This window comes from Amblyomma americanum, chromosome 10, assembly GCF_052857255.1.
Source record: "Amblyomma americanum isolate KBUSLIRL-KWMA chromosome 10, ASM5285725v1, whole genome shotgun sequence".
Lineage (NCBI taxonomy): Eukaryota > Metazoa > Arthropoda > Arachnida > Ixodida > Ixodidae > Amblyomma > Amblyomma americanum.
In genome coordinates, this window is record NC_135506.1 from 117,812,813 (window position 1) to 117,828,156 (window position 15,344).

Below are 15,344 nucleotides of genomic sequence, written 5' to 3' on the forward strand. Positions count from 1 at the left end.
AGTTTAGTTGAATTTTTCGAGTCAGCTACAGACACTGTCTTTTCCTCAACTTGGCTGCTCAGAGCATGAAAAGGCAGTTTTATCTACCGTTGTAAAGTTTTATGTTCTCTTAAGGTTTCGTTTTTTGTCAAGGGCCTCAACAAAGAGAGGGAAGCGCAAAGGCAGCGGCATAAGTTTCTAAAACTGCGTCGCTGCCAATAAATGCTTCTCATGTGCACATATGGGCCCTGCTTGCTGTACTTCTGTAACATGTTTGCGATTGATATTGCACGCGAGTAAAAACGAGTGTTGCACGACTGTGTTTCCTGCGTAATTCACATTGCATGTGTTTACTCGTTCGCAAATGTAGTACGTACACAGCGAGAACACCTAAATATAATCCAATAAAATTAACCGAAGCGTTTCGCCTACTTTATTAGAGAAAATGTTACCGAAAAAGTACTTCATATATATATAAAAGATATCTATGTACAGCACAAGTTTCGTCTTTCGAAACACGAAGTTGTGCTGAATTTCACAGCAGCTTTCGCGCAAGCGACAAGTGCTAAATGTGCAGCTCCTCGACAGAGACTCAAAACAAACCCTGAAACCTATAGTCGGCTGCCTTCATGACAGCTTTGGTCGATTACAGCTGAACGAAAGCAAAAATGCACTAGTCCTCTTGCCGATGTTGCGAGAGCGTTGCGGCTCGGCGGCACCCTCCCGACTTGCAGCGCTCCATGCGGCGGCCGTCGGCATTCATCGCTCGCGGTGCCACCAGGAAGGCCACGATTGGCACACTAGCCAGTATATTCTAGGCACTATACTAAATGTATAGTGCCTAGAATATACTTGCTAGTGTGCGGAGGGTGCGCGCTCGCGTGGTCGCTGCGGTGATGCCTTCCTGCAGCCACCGCGTGGTGGCGCTGCCGAGGCATGTCGAAGGATGTCCTCTGTCCCCTTTGTTGTTCATGTTGTACCTGCAAGGTTTGGAGGCCAAGCTAGAGGGGAGCGGACTAGGTTTCAACCTATCTTTTTTCAAGCAAGGGGAATTGATTAAACAGACATTACCGGGACTAATATATGCGGACGATATAGTGATAATGGCTGACAACAAGGAAGACCTGCAGAAGTTGTTAGACATATGCAGTACAGAGGGAGATAGATTAGGCTTCAAGTATAGTAAGGAAAAATCTGCAGTCATGACATTTAATGAAGAGGGCGGCGAGCATAGAATACAGGAGTTCGTGCTAAAAGTAGTGAATGAGTACAAGTATCTTGGGGTGTGGATAAATAACAGTGTTGAGTATCTGACAGAGCATGAAAAATATGTAATGAATAAAGCTAGTAGGAATGCAGCTGTCATGAAAAATAGGGCACTGTGGAATTACAATAGGTATGAGGTGGTAAGAGGGATCTGGAAAGGGGTGATGGTCCCTAGCCTGACCTTCGGGAATGCGGTCCTGTGTATGAGGCCAGATGTTCAAGCAAGGCTGGAAATTAGCCAACGGGGAGTAGGGAGGTTAGCTTTGGGAGCACATGGCAATACACCAAATCAGGGGGTACAGGGTGATATGGGATGGGCGTCTTTCGAGAGCAGAGAGGCTAGCAGTAAGATAGCATTTGAGGAACGATTGAGAAGGATGGAGGAAAAGCGGTGGGCTAGGAAAGTTCAGATACCTTTATATAAAGAATGTTGACACGAAATGGAGAAAGCGAACTAGAAAATTGACAAGCAAATATCTGGACAGCAGTTAGGGGGCAAATCAGCAATTATCGGTTAAGAAAAAGGTTAAAGGAACAGAGAGAGCTTTGTGGAAAACAGGGATGCTGACGAAATTGGCACTAGAAACATACCGGACCTTTAAACAGGAAATTGTCAAATAAAATATCTATGATAATTGTAGGGGAAGTTCTTTGTTGTTTGAGGCCAGGACTGGAGTTTTGCGGACTAAGACGTATAGAGTCAGGTACCAGGAGATAGACACTGTGCATTGCGTGCGGAGAGGAGGAGGAAACGGCTGAACACTTGATACTTTTCTGTAAAGGGCTTCACCCTACAGTGGAAGGCAGCGGGGCTGACTTACCCAAGGCATTGGGGTTTAGGGATAGTGAAGGGAAAGTGGATTTTAAGAGGTTAGAAGTAACCAAGCGAAGGTTATCTGATTGGTGGCTAAAAGCAAGACAGGAGTAAAATTTCACAAGACATTGCTAGGTGGCTTGAGCCACCGCCCGATGTAAAGGGTTCAGCCGTATCCATCCATCCATCCATGCAGGTGCGGCAAGTCTGGCGTTCGTGCGCTGCGCTTTTCACTACGAAAGCCTGTCTCTGAACGCTTTGAGAGCACTTTTGGCATAAAAACACTAATGGCTGCAGATAATCTTACCGGCCTGGCATTACCAGGAGAAAGTCCTGGACTGAAACAGCGCTCGCCGAAGCGTTTGACACGTACCACCAGGTCCAGTTTGCTAAATTTTTATTCGTTTATTCTTTGTTGTGAGCCGCGGAAGGACTTAAGCAGAAGTCATATTGACTGCCTAATGTTCAGCGAGGTACCCAACTTGAAATAAGCAATGAAAGGTGATGCGTTGGCCGCATTACGTTGTTCTGATTGAACGATCGAGTATGGTCCGGACTCATTATTGCTACATGGAAACTTCCGATCAATATTTTATTTGACTAGGGGCCAGTCAGAATCAGAATCATGTTTATACAAGAAGGAAATACAGCCTGGATATATGTATACAGGATGAGGTCCCGTAGTCAGCGACAGTACTGGGACCTCCTATATTGTTTATCAAAATGCTAAAATAAATGCAAACATAGCAGTAGTAATAAGAAGCTGATGAAAAAATCTTGCCGTTACATATTTCCGCGGCGACACACATTATATACAGGGGTGAGTAGGCATATAGAACAACCAAGCAGAATAATGAAAATAGAAGTTATACAGTGTTTATAGTTATACAGTTATTCAGTACTACTTATAAATTGCAATATTACTAAAAAAGCGAAAAACTGAACAGCAAATTGGTGATAGGAAAAATAGTGCACATATTAAAAGCATGTGGTGTACATCTGATGTAACACCTTATAATTCTAAAATGTGGTAGCTTGTCTAACACCTATTCTGAACTATTAACGCTTTTAGTTAATAATAATGTTTTTTTGGGGAAAGGAAATGGCGCAATATCTGTCTCATATATTTGTTGAACACCTGAGCCGCGCCGTAAGGGAAGGGATAAAGGAGGGAGTGAAAGGTGAAAGGAAGAAGAGGTGCCGTAGTGGAGGGCTCCGGAATAATTTCGACCACCTGGGGATCTTTAACGTGCACTGACATCGCACAGCACACGAGCGCCTTAGCGTTTTTCCTCCATAAAAACGCAGCCGCCGCGGTCGGGTTCGAGCCCGAGAACTCCGGATCAGTAGTCCAGTGCCCTAACCACTGAGCCACCGCGGCGGGGCTTTTAGTTCATTTTTAAATTTACATACAGGTTTAGTGCTTTTTAATTCCACCGGTAAGGTATTCCATAAGGAGAATGATGAAAAATCAACTTTTTGCTTCCCATAATTGGTGCGTGCTTGAGGCAGAATTACGTTCCTTTTAATCGCAAATCTCGTGGTGCTGGTGTTGGTGAGCTCTGGCCTTGGGATGGATTGAAATGAAATATGTTCAGTAATTACTCAGTAATTACTTTGGATATGAAGATACCAAGGTTAAGTTGGACAGGTTGAGGTACGGAGAGAATCCGCAGTGAATTGAGTAAAGATTGAGCATTAAAATCGAAGGGGCTGTGTGTTAGTATTCGGACTGCTTGATTTTGAACTACTTGTAACGATGTCAAATGAGTATTGTAGGTGTCACCCCAGCATGTTATACAATAAGAGAGATGGGAATGTATGAATGAGTTATACAAGGTTAAAAGTGCAGACTGATTAAAGTAAGGGCGAGTTCTGATGAGAATTCTTAAGCCATATGCTATCTTCCATTTAATGCCAGAAATATGGGAATGAAATTTTAAATGGCGATCTAATTCTGCTAAAAACAATGATGATTCGCTGACTGGAATGACGTGCGGGCCTAGGCAAATGGGGGGAACACAAGTAGTTGCGATCCACGCATCGCGATCGCGGGCGAAGGATATCGTATACACCTTCATGCGGAGTGAGCGCTCGGCTAGCTCTGTCCAGGCGGAAAGACCGAGCACTCTCGCTCTTTCCCACCACGGGGTCCGTCTTCAAAAATCGCATGCGACGGTCAACACAAGCAGTTGGAATAGGTCCCACTACTGATGTGTTTTATTTGCAAATCACAGCTTGCTTCATACAACTTATGCAGGTGTGTATGAGCTTGAGCTTCCCTTTGTAATAGAACAAAAGAAAATGGTAATTGTACCATTGATTCTTACAAATCTGGAATACAGTAAAACAGATGAAAAACAGCTTGTTGTAAGCACGCGCTTGCTTTGTTCTTTTCCGAGAAAATACACTGTAGCGACCACAAGGCTGCGTTCTGGCATCAAGCTTCCAAATGTTACCATTCTTTCTATATACAAAGCGGCAAAGTTGTTCTTTTTTCCGCTCCATAACGTGCGTAGGCTACAGAGCCAGCAGGTGCTTCAGATATTTTGGTCCAGGTTGCAGGAATACAAATTGAGTCCAACGGATGCTGATCTTCAATAGCAATACAACCCATCTGCTGCTGCGGGCATCACTGGGCTGCTCTGTTGCTGCCGGCCCGTCGGAAACATCGTTGAGCGTGCTTGGCGGTCCTCCACCGGCACTGCGCATTTGCCGTTTAGTGACAGGTTGGTCACACAGGTTCCTCACTTTACTTTTCGATGTCTTCTTAGGCAGAAGGCATTTCGGATAGCTGTCGAATACTGCTGGCATGACATCGGGCGTCAGACGTAGTCTATCTGGCGAGCCCGTTGACGACACCGTTCACCGTCTCTAGATGTAGCAGTCTCCAAAATGTTTCTCGCAGAAAACACACGCTGGAGTCAAGTTGCGGTCCTGTCTTTTGATCAGCCGCTCCCACTCCGCAAGCCGTGTTGGGTCCGAGGACACACGGAACATAGAAGCCTTGTTCGGATTCGACCGGTAGCCACTCCGAGGGAGCGGCACGAAACATGTTTTTTCCCTGCCTTGATGCTTCGATTTTACCATCATTAGTCGCTGTGGTTTTCCCTCACATGGAACAGCACGGACAAAACAACAGAAAAAAGCGCAGATGCGACCAAAATGTTATAATCACACCGCGCACGACCAACGCAACTGCAGCGACTGCGGCATGTCCGGTATCGACGGCACTTTTACGACGAGCAGTGCCCCTCGCGGCCAAATTTGGCAGGCATCTTCAGCGATCAGCCCGGCGCGCGCAGGAATCACGTGTACCGCAGCAGGCCACCGACATTACTCAACTACACAGCAGTGTCTTTGCCGGTCATGCGGAGGCTTCGATACCAACTCCACATAGTGACGCGCAGCGGGCGCAGCTGCCAGCACAGACACAACCCGTAGAGGATGCCGAGACTACGGCTGAAGGCTACTTGTACGCTATATCGGCGGATGAAGTGGTGTCAACTTCAAGTGGCGAGCCACAGCCTCCCATCGATCAAGAATTACCAGAAGTGCCGCAAGAAGACTAGCTTTTCTGCCGACAATTTGCTGGCATTAACGGTGAACTTCGTTTTGGACTTTGGCCTTCCGTGGAAGGGAGTCGAAGCCCTCCAAAGGCTCATAATGCACGTGCTTGCTCGGCATGATATACCAGCGACAAAGTATCGCTTCAAAAAGTGTCGGGGCCGAAATTAAAGCCGCCCGTTTCCACTTCTACTGTGGAAACTGTATGAAGCTTCTTGTTGAGACCACTGGTGATCTTGCCGAGAGAAATGCAGTGCGAGGAACATGCTCTGTGTGCGGGCGTCGCTACAGTGGCCAGCAGATGCTGCAGGGTGGACTCTTTTTTTTTAACACTGCCCATTCTGAAGTTGCTTTCATCTTTACTCTCTAGACATGATGCTGCTGGTGCACTTCATGAGAGACTTGAGTCCATACAGCTGAGTTTGTCTGTTGACAAGAATGGGATGGCAGATGATGGCTCCCTGTATATAGAGAGCTTAGGCACAAATTGGCGTCCAAAAATGACCTTACCCTCACTATTAATACAGACGGAAGCCCGGTCTTCAAATCATCAATGTTTTCTGTGTGGCCAATTCAAATGACTGTGAACGAACTGCCAGCACACATTAGGCAGAAAAATGTGCTTGTATCTGCACTCTGGTATGGCCAGAAGCATCCTGACATGACTCAGCTATTGAACACATTTGTGGAGCAAATGGACAGTTTGTCAACCGACGGCATCACATGGATGGCAGGCAACGAAACTGCGCACTCAAAGGTAATTTTTTTCTGTTAATAGAAACTGTTCGAACAGCAGAGCTTCAGACCATTCTGGTTTGTATTGAGATGGAGTGTGTAGAATAACTGTAACTTGTAAGGGTGTGTTGCTGGGCTAGCTGGTTTCTTCAGTCAGCATAGAATCCACTGCACTTGTAGAAGATACAATGGAGAATGACATGCACTATTAATAGTTTAGTGCAGATAATGAGGGTACAAGTTGAGCAGCTTGTTTTTCCTGCCATTTCAAGCCATCACCAGTGCACCTGAGCAATGATGTGAAGTTCTCATGTAGTGCTACTCATGACGCTATTTGCACCGTTTGGTATTGTTGCCAGCCAATACATGTGCTCAATCATACTGCAGTTGATTAAAGGCAGAGTGCATATATGGGATTACAGCAAAATTAATAAATTAGAAAACTATATAAAATGTTCAGTTTGTACTTAGAGTGTCTTAATGTTAGAGCATATGGAATAGTCTATAGCATTCGTTGCAAATTTGGTAATTTGTGATTTTTTTAGCACGAAAAAAAAGTTCTGCTTGCTTATGCAGGTATATTGCTTCAGCTGCTGTGCTGATGCACCTGCACGGGTGGCCATGCAGCACTTGACCCAGTTAAATGGCTACTACGGCTGTGGATGGTGTTTGAACCCTGGGACATCTGTGGACGGTTAGTGAAGATAACAGAACTGAGAATGCAGTGTCTGCTTTCTGATAAGACGTGTTGAGGCACATTTTCGGCTTTTCTTTAAAGGGACACTGAGGAGAAATTGAAGTTGGCTTGTATCGATAGAATACCAGCTCCTGATCACAAAAACGCCGCTCTTACTGAAAACAAAGCTCTTGTAAAGTAGAAAATAGCAAGAACCAAAATACAGGTATCGCCACCACAGGCCAATCTCGCAAGTACAAGCGTAGTGACGCCATAGAACAAGAGACGCCACCTTGGAGAAATTTTCAATCCTACTTGGGTCGCGAATCTCGAGGCTGACAAAGGTAGGTTGCGTAGATCAATATTGAAGTAAGTTTTGTTTTAAAACCAATAGTGCACTTTTATCACACAAGGAAGGCAGGCAAAAGACAACCTGAATGTTGGAAGCAAAGAAAACGAATGCTTGGCGGCGCCACAGGCGGCCAGGAGAGTTTCGATTTGTTATGGCGCTTCGCGTCTATGAGCTTTGCGTGCCCCTTGGTTTTGGTTTTGACGCGCTTCGATTTACAAGCGCCGAACAGCAGAGGAACTCCAAGTACCGCTTCAAGTGCTGTTAAACTGTGAAGGAGCCTGTTAAGGCTTGTCAGATGATCGCCATGGTCGATGAAAAGCTATGATGGCACGATGGTCGGTGATCGTACAAGGCAGCACTTGTGTATTCGCACGCTTGCCCGGCGAAACATTCCCGTCTGTGCCAGTCAACTTCAAACTATACTTAACGGAAATAGTTTATCAGGGACGGGAGACAAGGTACAAGGCGGTTCAGAAAAATTCCTGATGGCCTAGCTCTGTTAGGCCAGGATAGCGAAAGCGCGGAGATTTCTGCATCAGAAGAGTGCATTCACTAGATGCGCCTTTATTGACATCTGTAACTTAAGCCGTCGTGGCTTAGCGGTAGTGTTTCCGTCTGAAACGCTGAAGGCCCTGGTTCGATTCCGAACCTCGGCACCGGACTTCTTTTCTTTTATTTAGTGAGTGGGCGGGGTGTTTCAGTGGCTCCCATGGATGCCGCAGCTGAATACGTTGGTTAGCAGTTAAGCGCAGGCTCTGTTAAGGCGCGTTTATGCTGCGGCGAGGCGCGCGCGCCCTGCACGGCGAAGTTACGTCGGTCAAAGCGAGACCCTCTATACTCCAACCAGTGTTGCCACGACACATAAAAAAATAGTAGTAGATTTTTTCGCGAAAAATCAGTAGAAATCAGTAGATTTTTAATTTAAATTTTTGTACTCAGTTTATGAGCCCACGAATTCAGCGCTTATATTAGTACTCTGCTGTTGTATTGTAGCTTCTAAGAAATAGTACAAAAATTGGCCACGAGATTCTTGGCAATACTTTTGAAAAACCCGGGGATCCAGAGAGCCATTGTCAAGCACGAAGTGAAAAACAGTGAAGCCCTCTGATGGCATATTCAAAGGCGTTAGATGGTAGTTAGTACCTGAAATCTTTAGAGTATAGTATCTTCCAGACAGGGGTGATTGGGAGATCGCTGGGCGAGGCCTCCGTGCTGCAGTGGACATAAATATAGGTTGATCACGATGACGACGATCCAGAAATAAGAAAACATGAGTCCCTTATAGCTTACGCAAATAAACTTTATTGCGCGTGAACAGGCAACTTCAAAACGGCCATGTATATGACTAGATATGCTGTGAAATTCCACAAGTGGCTGTGCCAGCAAAGCCGCATTAAATACTCTCATGCTTAACCTTGTGCCAGTCGTCCATTCTCCTTATCAGTGGCCTGTCAATGTTGAAGCTGTGACATGCTGAAGACGTCATCAGGCGTTTCGTGTGCAGAAGGCCACAGATAGTCTCCGTGCAAAGCTTGTTTCGGAGTTTTGTCTTCAGGTTGTTTACAGCAGAAAATACCCGCTCAACTGCTGCACTGGAATGCGGTAAGCACAGTATAGCCGTCACAAACTCGGTCAATGCAGGAAAAGCGGCGCTTCCATCACAATGTTTTTGAGAAAACACGACTCCCCAGAACTCGTGCAACGAGGTATCTTCGCTTGTAGGGATATCAGCGTTTCTTAAGTATCGCCATTCGGTATCCAAAGATTGCAAGCCTTTGCCGGAGACTAAATTCGGAAAGGCTTGCGCCAGTGGTGCAATTGACGCTGCCTTCCCCGTCACGGACACAGTAGGATCTAGGAGTTCGAGATGTTTTAAAACCGGATCTTGAAAAGGGATACGCTTCAGAATTTGGTCGACACTCTCAATGTAAAAATCAAGGCACCTTAAGCGGAAGAATTGACGTTGCTCAGTGGTAACTGAACATTCTCCGGATGACAAGAATGCAGTTGCTTGACCGCCGACGTACATGTCTTCCAAAGACACAAAGCATTTGGGGTTCTTGAATTCAACTTTTGCCACCTCAACTCCCTGTGTGCAGGATCGCTTGAGATAACAATCCATAATTGTCCTCACGCAGGCTTCTGCACTTCTCAAGAGCTTGTGCAACTGTGGAGCATCACTTTGCATTTGTTTGTTCAAATTGTTAAAGAGAGGCAGAACGAAGCTGAGGAACATCAAAAACAACTTGTTCAGAGAATCCTGTAGCCTCCGGTAGATTGTTTCCGTTGCCAAAAGCCTGTCTGTGGAAACCGCAGATGCAAAGTATGCCTCTAGGGCATCATACTGCTCTAGAAAGCGGTCGACTGCAGCAAGCAATGAGAGCCACCTTGTTTGACTTGGATGAAGAAGTTTGTGCGGCTTTAGTTCAAGAAGAGCCTGAAATTTCTTCAACGTGCCCTCTCTTTTCGGACTTGAGTTGAAGTAACTGTAGACGTCCCGCACGAGATCTTCAACAACGCGTGGAAGTTTCGAACAAGCGTACGATGCGCACAAGTGAAAAGAATGACACGTGCACTTAAGAATGAACAAGCCGGGAATCTCCTTCTTCAGCAGTACCATCACAGAATGTTTACTACCCATCATGACACTTGCGCCGTCTGCAGCAAAGCCGACTAAATTTTCTTTATAAGGAATACCCGCTCTCTGAAAAGTACTTGTAAGGGCACTATAAAGGCCATTAGCACTCACATCCGTCACAGGGATGAGATCAAAGAAGGCATCAGTCACACTATCTTTTTCGAAAACCCTTGTAACAACACACAAGTGCTTGGTGCAGCTGACGTCCGTTGACTCGTCAACCATGACTGAAAATTTCTTCTCTCGAAGTAGCCTACACAGCCGCGATTTGCTCTCCTCGCCTGTCACAACCTTTGTTATCACTGATGTTTTTGTTCTGCTGCAGGCAATCTGCTTTGCAATATCGGAGTCCGGGCAAATTTTTTTCACCAGCTTTGGCAGATGGTCCATGACTGTAAATGGCACGTTATGCTCGGCGACAAACAAAGCCGATCTTACTTCAGCTTCTTTTACCTGTGAAGAGATAGCAATGCTAGGCATTGCTTGCATCAGCGTTGGCTGGGACATAAGCTTTCTTGTATTTTCTTCATGTTTCGCAGATTTCATGTGCCGTTCCAACAGTTTCTTGCCGGCAATTAGGTTCATGTCGCATGTTTTGCAGTACGCATAACGGTTGCTCTTCTTGCTTGGTTGCAGCCAACTTTGAAACGCTTTCTCATGCTCCCAAGCTTGCTTGTACTTTTGCTGGTATTTTCTTTTTTTCGGTTTTGGACTGCTCTTCTTCCGGTCTGAAGACTCTGAACTAGTGTCACTTCCACTTGTCATTATGCTGAAGCTTCCAAAACACCTGTAATGCAAGTACCAATGCACTTAATGAGGGGCAGATAAATGACATAAGTATGACTGGCTACTGCCACAAGCAATGTCACAACGCGCTGTCGCCTATCTGTGATGGTATGAAGGCATGCAGTCAGACAGGTTGACGAACTTGAACAATAAACTGTAACCAATTTAACCTGTGCTAGGTGTAAAAAGTGAAGAGAGCTCGGCGGCACAGCAAGCGCGATCGCCGAATTCATTCACCGGCTGCACCATTCCACTATGTCTACTGGCATCACCTCACTTCATAGAAGCTAAAACAATGTCGGCCGAGTAAGCAACAATTTCTTATTCTTACATACATATGCTTTCTTTACGGTTGAAGCGTGATAATTGAAAGCGCAGCATGTCAGTCATCAGCAATACGCAAGCAATACCAGTCCTATGCAGCTTGTCGACGCTTAATTATAATGCGCGCCGCCTTGTTTTCAGCGTCGGCCCAAAATCTGGCGCCGAGACAACCGGGAATAAAGCACTACAGTAACAATTCTGAAGTTTTGCATGTCAAAACCACGATATGATTATGAGGAATTCCGTAGTGGGGGACTGCGGGTTAATTTCGACCACCTGCGGTTCTTTAACGTGCACCAAATGCACAGTACACAAGCGCCTTTGCATTTCGCCCCCATCGAAATGCGGCCGCCGCGGCCGGGATATGGTTTCGAAATCACGCACTTTAAAGCTCAACGCCAAATCCAATAACTAACCTCGACGGGTGAATCACTAAATTATTAGTACTAACATATCGAGAACTCAAGACATACAGATATTACTTACCTGGTGAGCTCGTAATGAAGCGCGCACGCTGAACTTGATGCGTGACCTGCCACACGCGGTATGTAGGTACTGCGGTACACAAGCAGCAACCGACAACTTGACTGGACTATTCAGAACTGTAAGTGAGTGGGGTCCTATTCTCCTGTAGAACGGAGTAGGCGCTCGAAGCGCCATTGGTTCTGGTCCGATAGTTTTGGTTTCATAGTTGTGGATTACGGTAGTGCACCCACTTTCACAAATTCACCGCCTCACCTTTTCCCCACTTTGCTCAAAGACAGAGGCAGCGCCACGTTTGAGAGTCTGGAAACGCAAGAATTTATGTTAACCTCTGAGCCAACCGCATTTTTTTTTTCGCTCGCTAGGTGGCATCACATTAATACAAGTTCTGTACTGAAAAAGTAGCAGCTTTTGCTTTCGTTTCAGTAGAAAAGCAAGAAAATCAGTAGATTGAAGCGCTTTATCACTGAATCAGCAGAAAATTTTAAAAATCAGTAGATCTACTGATAAATCAGTAGCCGTGGCATCACTGACTCCAACTGCGCTTGACCGCCGACGCGTTCGGCGGCTTCGGCGCACTCTGACCTCATTGGCGGGGAGATTGGAGCATGTATCTATTTCGCGCCGAGTGCGCCAGCCGCCGCCGGCCCGGCCAGACTGATTCGGCTCCGCGGCGAGGTGCGCGTTATATTCAATAGCTGCGGCAGTTCGGTGGAGCTGTTCTTTTCGAGCTCGGCTATTTTAATCCATTCACAGTACATATCTGAAGGTACAGTACTCACGGATTGAAATAGGACATTCGGAGCGCAAGCCAAGAAGTGCCACGCAGGCATGTGGTAAACCACAGGGCGGCTCGTTGGCAACTGGAAGGAACAATTCTGCTTTGTAGATGTTCTCCCCCTCGCGCCATACCACAATGCACCACCTTGGTTCCATGAGCATCTACGGGCGGCGCTCCATGAAGCGACGGCCACGCGCTCCGAATGTCCTATTTCAATCCGTGAGTACTGTACATGCAAGTTGGCGAGAGAGCCAGATCCAGTGACCCGTTGGATCTAGCGGAAGCCGTTGAAGCGTCGTGCGCCGGCTTTGGTTTCAAGCCGCCGATTTGAAACGCGACTGCCGTTGAGCACCCATTTGTTTTTTGTGGCAAAAAAATAAATAACTTGGCCCTTGCAACCGTGGGAGACCTCGACGCTGCTTGCTGCGCCTGCAACCGCTCCGTTCAAGGAATCACAATTCGTTGGCCCCAAAGCCCCGGCCAGCCTCCGATGGGCGCAACGCACCCTTCGCGACTCCCCGCACTGGGGTTATGATATTTAGTTTGCAACGGCTGCTCTCTGAGGAAGGGGGAAAGCACCCGCCGGCGCCTAACCTAACCGTGCTGCCTCAAAAGCATCGCACGCTCTGTGGGGCTGAGGTCGCTGAAATGCAGGCCAGAGTTTTTGCGAGAACTACGTCGTCGGGTTCGGGAACGGGATCCATCGTAACGCTGGCAAGACGCCAATGCAAACGTTAACGAAGCGACGGTGGCGACCCCCGATAGGTGCCTTCAACGTGCGGCGGCGGTAGCTTTCACTTCGGCAGCTGCTAGACCGCACCGCTAGATACCAGAAATCACGGAGTCTCCGTTTACGTCACGTTTCACGTCACTCCGTTCTTTGTCATCATAAGAGTACTCCGTGTCATCATAAGAGTTCTCGAGTTTGAATCTGAGCGGCGGGAAAAAATTTTTCAACTTCGAATCCAAATTTCTTTGAAATAAATGCATCTTTCGCTCTCGGACAAGCGTCAACAAAGCCATGAAATGCCGAACTATCAGATATTGCGATAGGGTTCTCCTCAGTGTCCCTTTAAGCACCTACCTTGGTATATAGTGTATTTGGCCTTGCCACTTAGCTCACAGGCAAAATTGTACCTTATTTGGAGCAGCAATATCATTTTTCAAGATCATTGCACATTGTCAGTTTTTATAAATGTATTAAACAAGTGAATTATCAGAAATAGTTTGTTGCAAACAAATGTGCCAAAATTTAGCACTGAATTCTGTGAAATCTTTATAAAGTTCTAAATTTGTGTGGTTTTCATTTCTCTTACTATGCCAAACAGGAATCATCAAGTACCTTGTGAATACTGTTCTGCCTGACAGGACTGCTGAAGACACAATTAAAGAACGATGATCGAGGTTGCTAGAACTGGACAACCAGTTCAGGGTGTAAAAGGCCTGACACCTTTAATTAATCTTCCACACTTTAATATAATCTGGGGCTTTACCCCAGATTATATGCATTGTGTGCTGCTGAGTGTGTCGCGGCAGTTAACCGAGAACTGGCTCTCTGATGTAGGGGAGCATCACTCACTACATTGGGGTACCGGTCACAGTGGCAGTGATAGATGAGCGTTTGTGTGCTATAAAGCCACATCGTTGTGTGCCACGTCTTCTGCGCTCAATTTTGCTGAGGAAGTACTGGAAAGCCTCAGAGTGGCAGCAGTGGCTTTTGTATTTTGCATTGCCATGTTTGCAAGGCATCCTTCCATGGCAATACCTTAAACATTTTGCATTACTTGTGAAGGGTATTGCCCTTCTTCTGCAGGACACAGTGACCTTGAGTAACATAGCTGTTAGCATGGACTGCCTTGTAAAGTTTGTTGTTGATATGCAGTTTCTCTACGGAGAAAAGCAGATGACATTCAACGTGCGTCAGCGGTTGCACATTCCTCGGAGTGCTGTGCACCAAGGACCACTTTGGGCACATTCTTGCTTTGTGTTAGAGTCCAACATTGGTCAACTTAAGCAGCTAGTCACATCAGCAAAAGGTGCCCTGCTGCAGATTGTAGAGTGCCTCATGATGGCCAGCAACTTTAGGAGTCTGAGGGCTTTAGCTAGCCCTCGTACTCTGAAGTTCTTGACAAAAGCTGGCCTATCATATAGTAAAGGTGCTTTACTTCTCAGCAGGCCCCGAGCTGCATCTGACCAACTGCTTCACCTTGTTCCGAGACCAAGTTGGCAACATTGTAAGTGGCCCTGTTGTGGAACATGACCGAGTTATTGTTTCTCCCGGTCTTGTGTGTCACAGTGAGCAATACTCAAGGCCAAACAAGACAGACAGTACAGCCTTACAGACATATTTGGGTACCTGCGTGAAAATAAAGCACATTGTCTCCTTTAAGGACGTGACAGGCAATATAATGATTTTTGTACTTTCAAACAAATTCTTGTCCTGTAGTGCATTCAGTACAGAGCACATAATGAAATCTGAGGATGCTAATTCCCAACAACTGGTGAAGCTTTCTACCAGTGTTGCCCCATGCAACTATATAGAGTTCAGTGGAGAGTTATTTTCTGTAACAATTTCTTTTAAAATGCTCTCTGGCAGTTGCTAATAGGACAGTGAGGCAACTGTTTTCTACTTGAACTGTGGGTTTTACTTTCATTTCTTCTTTCACTGTTTGTTCTGCACCAGAAATGGTTAATTCACCCCCCCCCCCAAAAAAAAAAAATTGCTTGCAATATGCTTTCTACCAACTGTTGATTTGTGGGTCCTAAGCTTGGAATATGCAGGTGTTCTGTAAGATCATAGCCCATAACATGATTTGAAGTCTATTCTAATAGCAGCCAGAAATGCATCCACTTCTAACAATATGCAGCTGGTGTTACCACAGTGGCTACTTTCACTAGTATAACTTTTTATCTTGACAAAAATACTTTGCTGTTGTTGTTTCG

General features: G+C 46.0%; 2 pseudogenes; both read left to right on the forward strand.

The window, feature by feature from the left end:
• The first annotated feature begins 3,818 nt into the window (after positions 1 to 3,818).
• LOC144108659 (uncharacterized) lies at positions 3,819 to 7,607 on the forward strand (annotated as a pseudogene).
• A 5,519-nt stretch (positions 7,608 to 13,126) lies between these two features.
• Positions 13,127 to 15,075, forward strand: LOC144108660 (uncharacterized; annotated as a pseudogene).
• Positions 15,076 to 15,344: the final 269 nt, after the last annotated feature.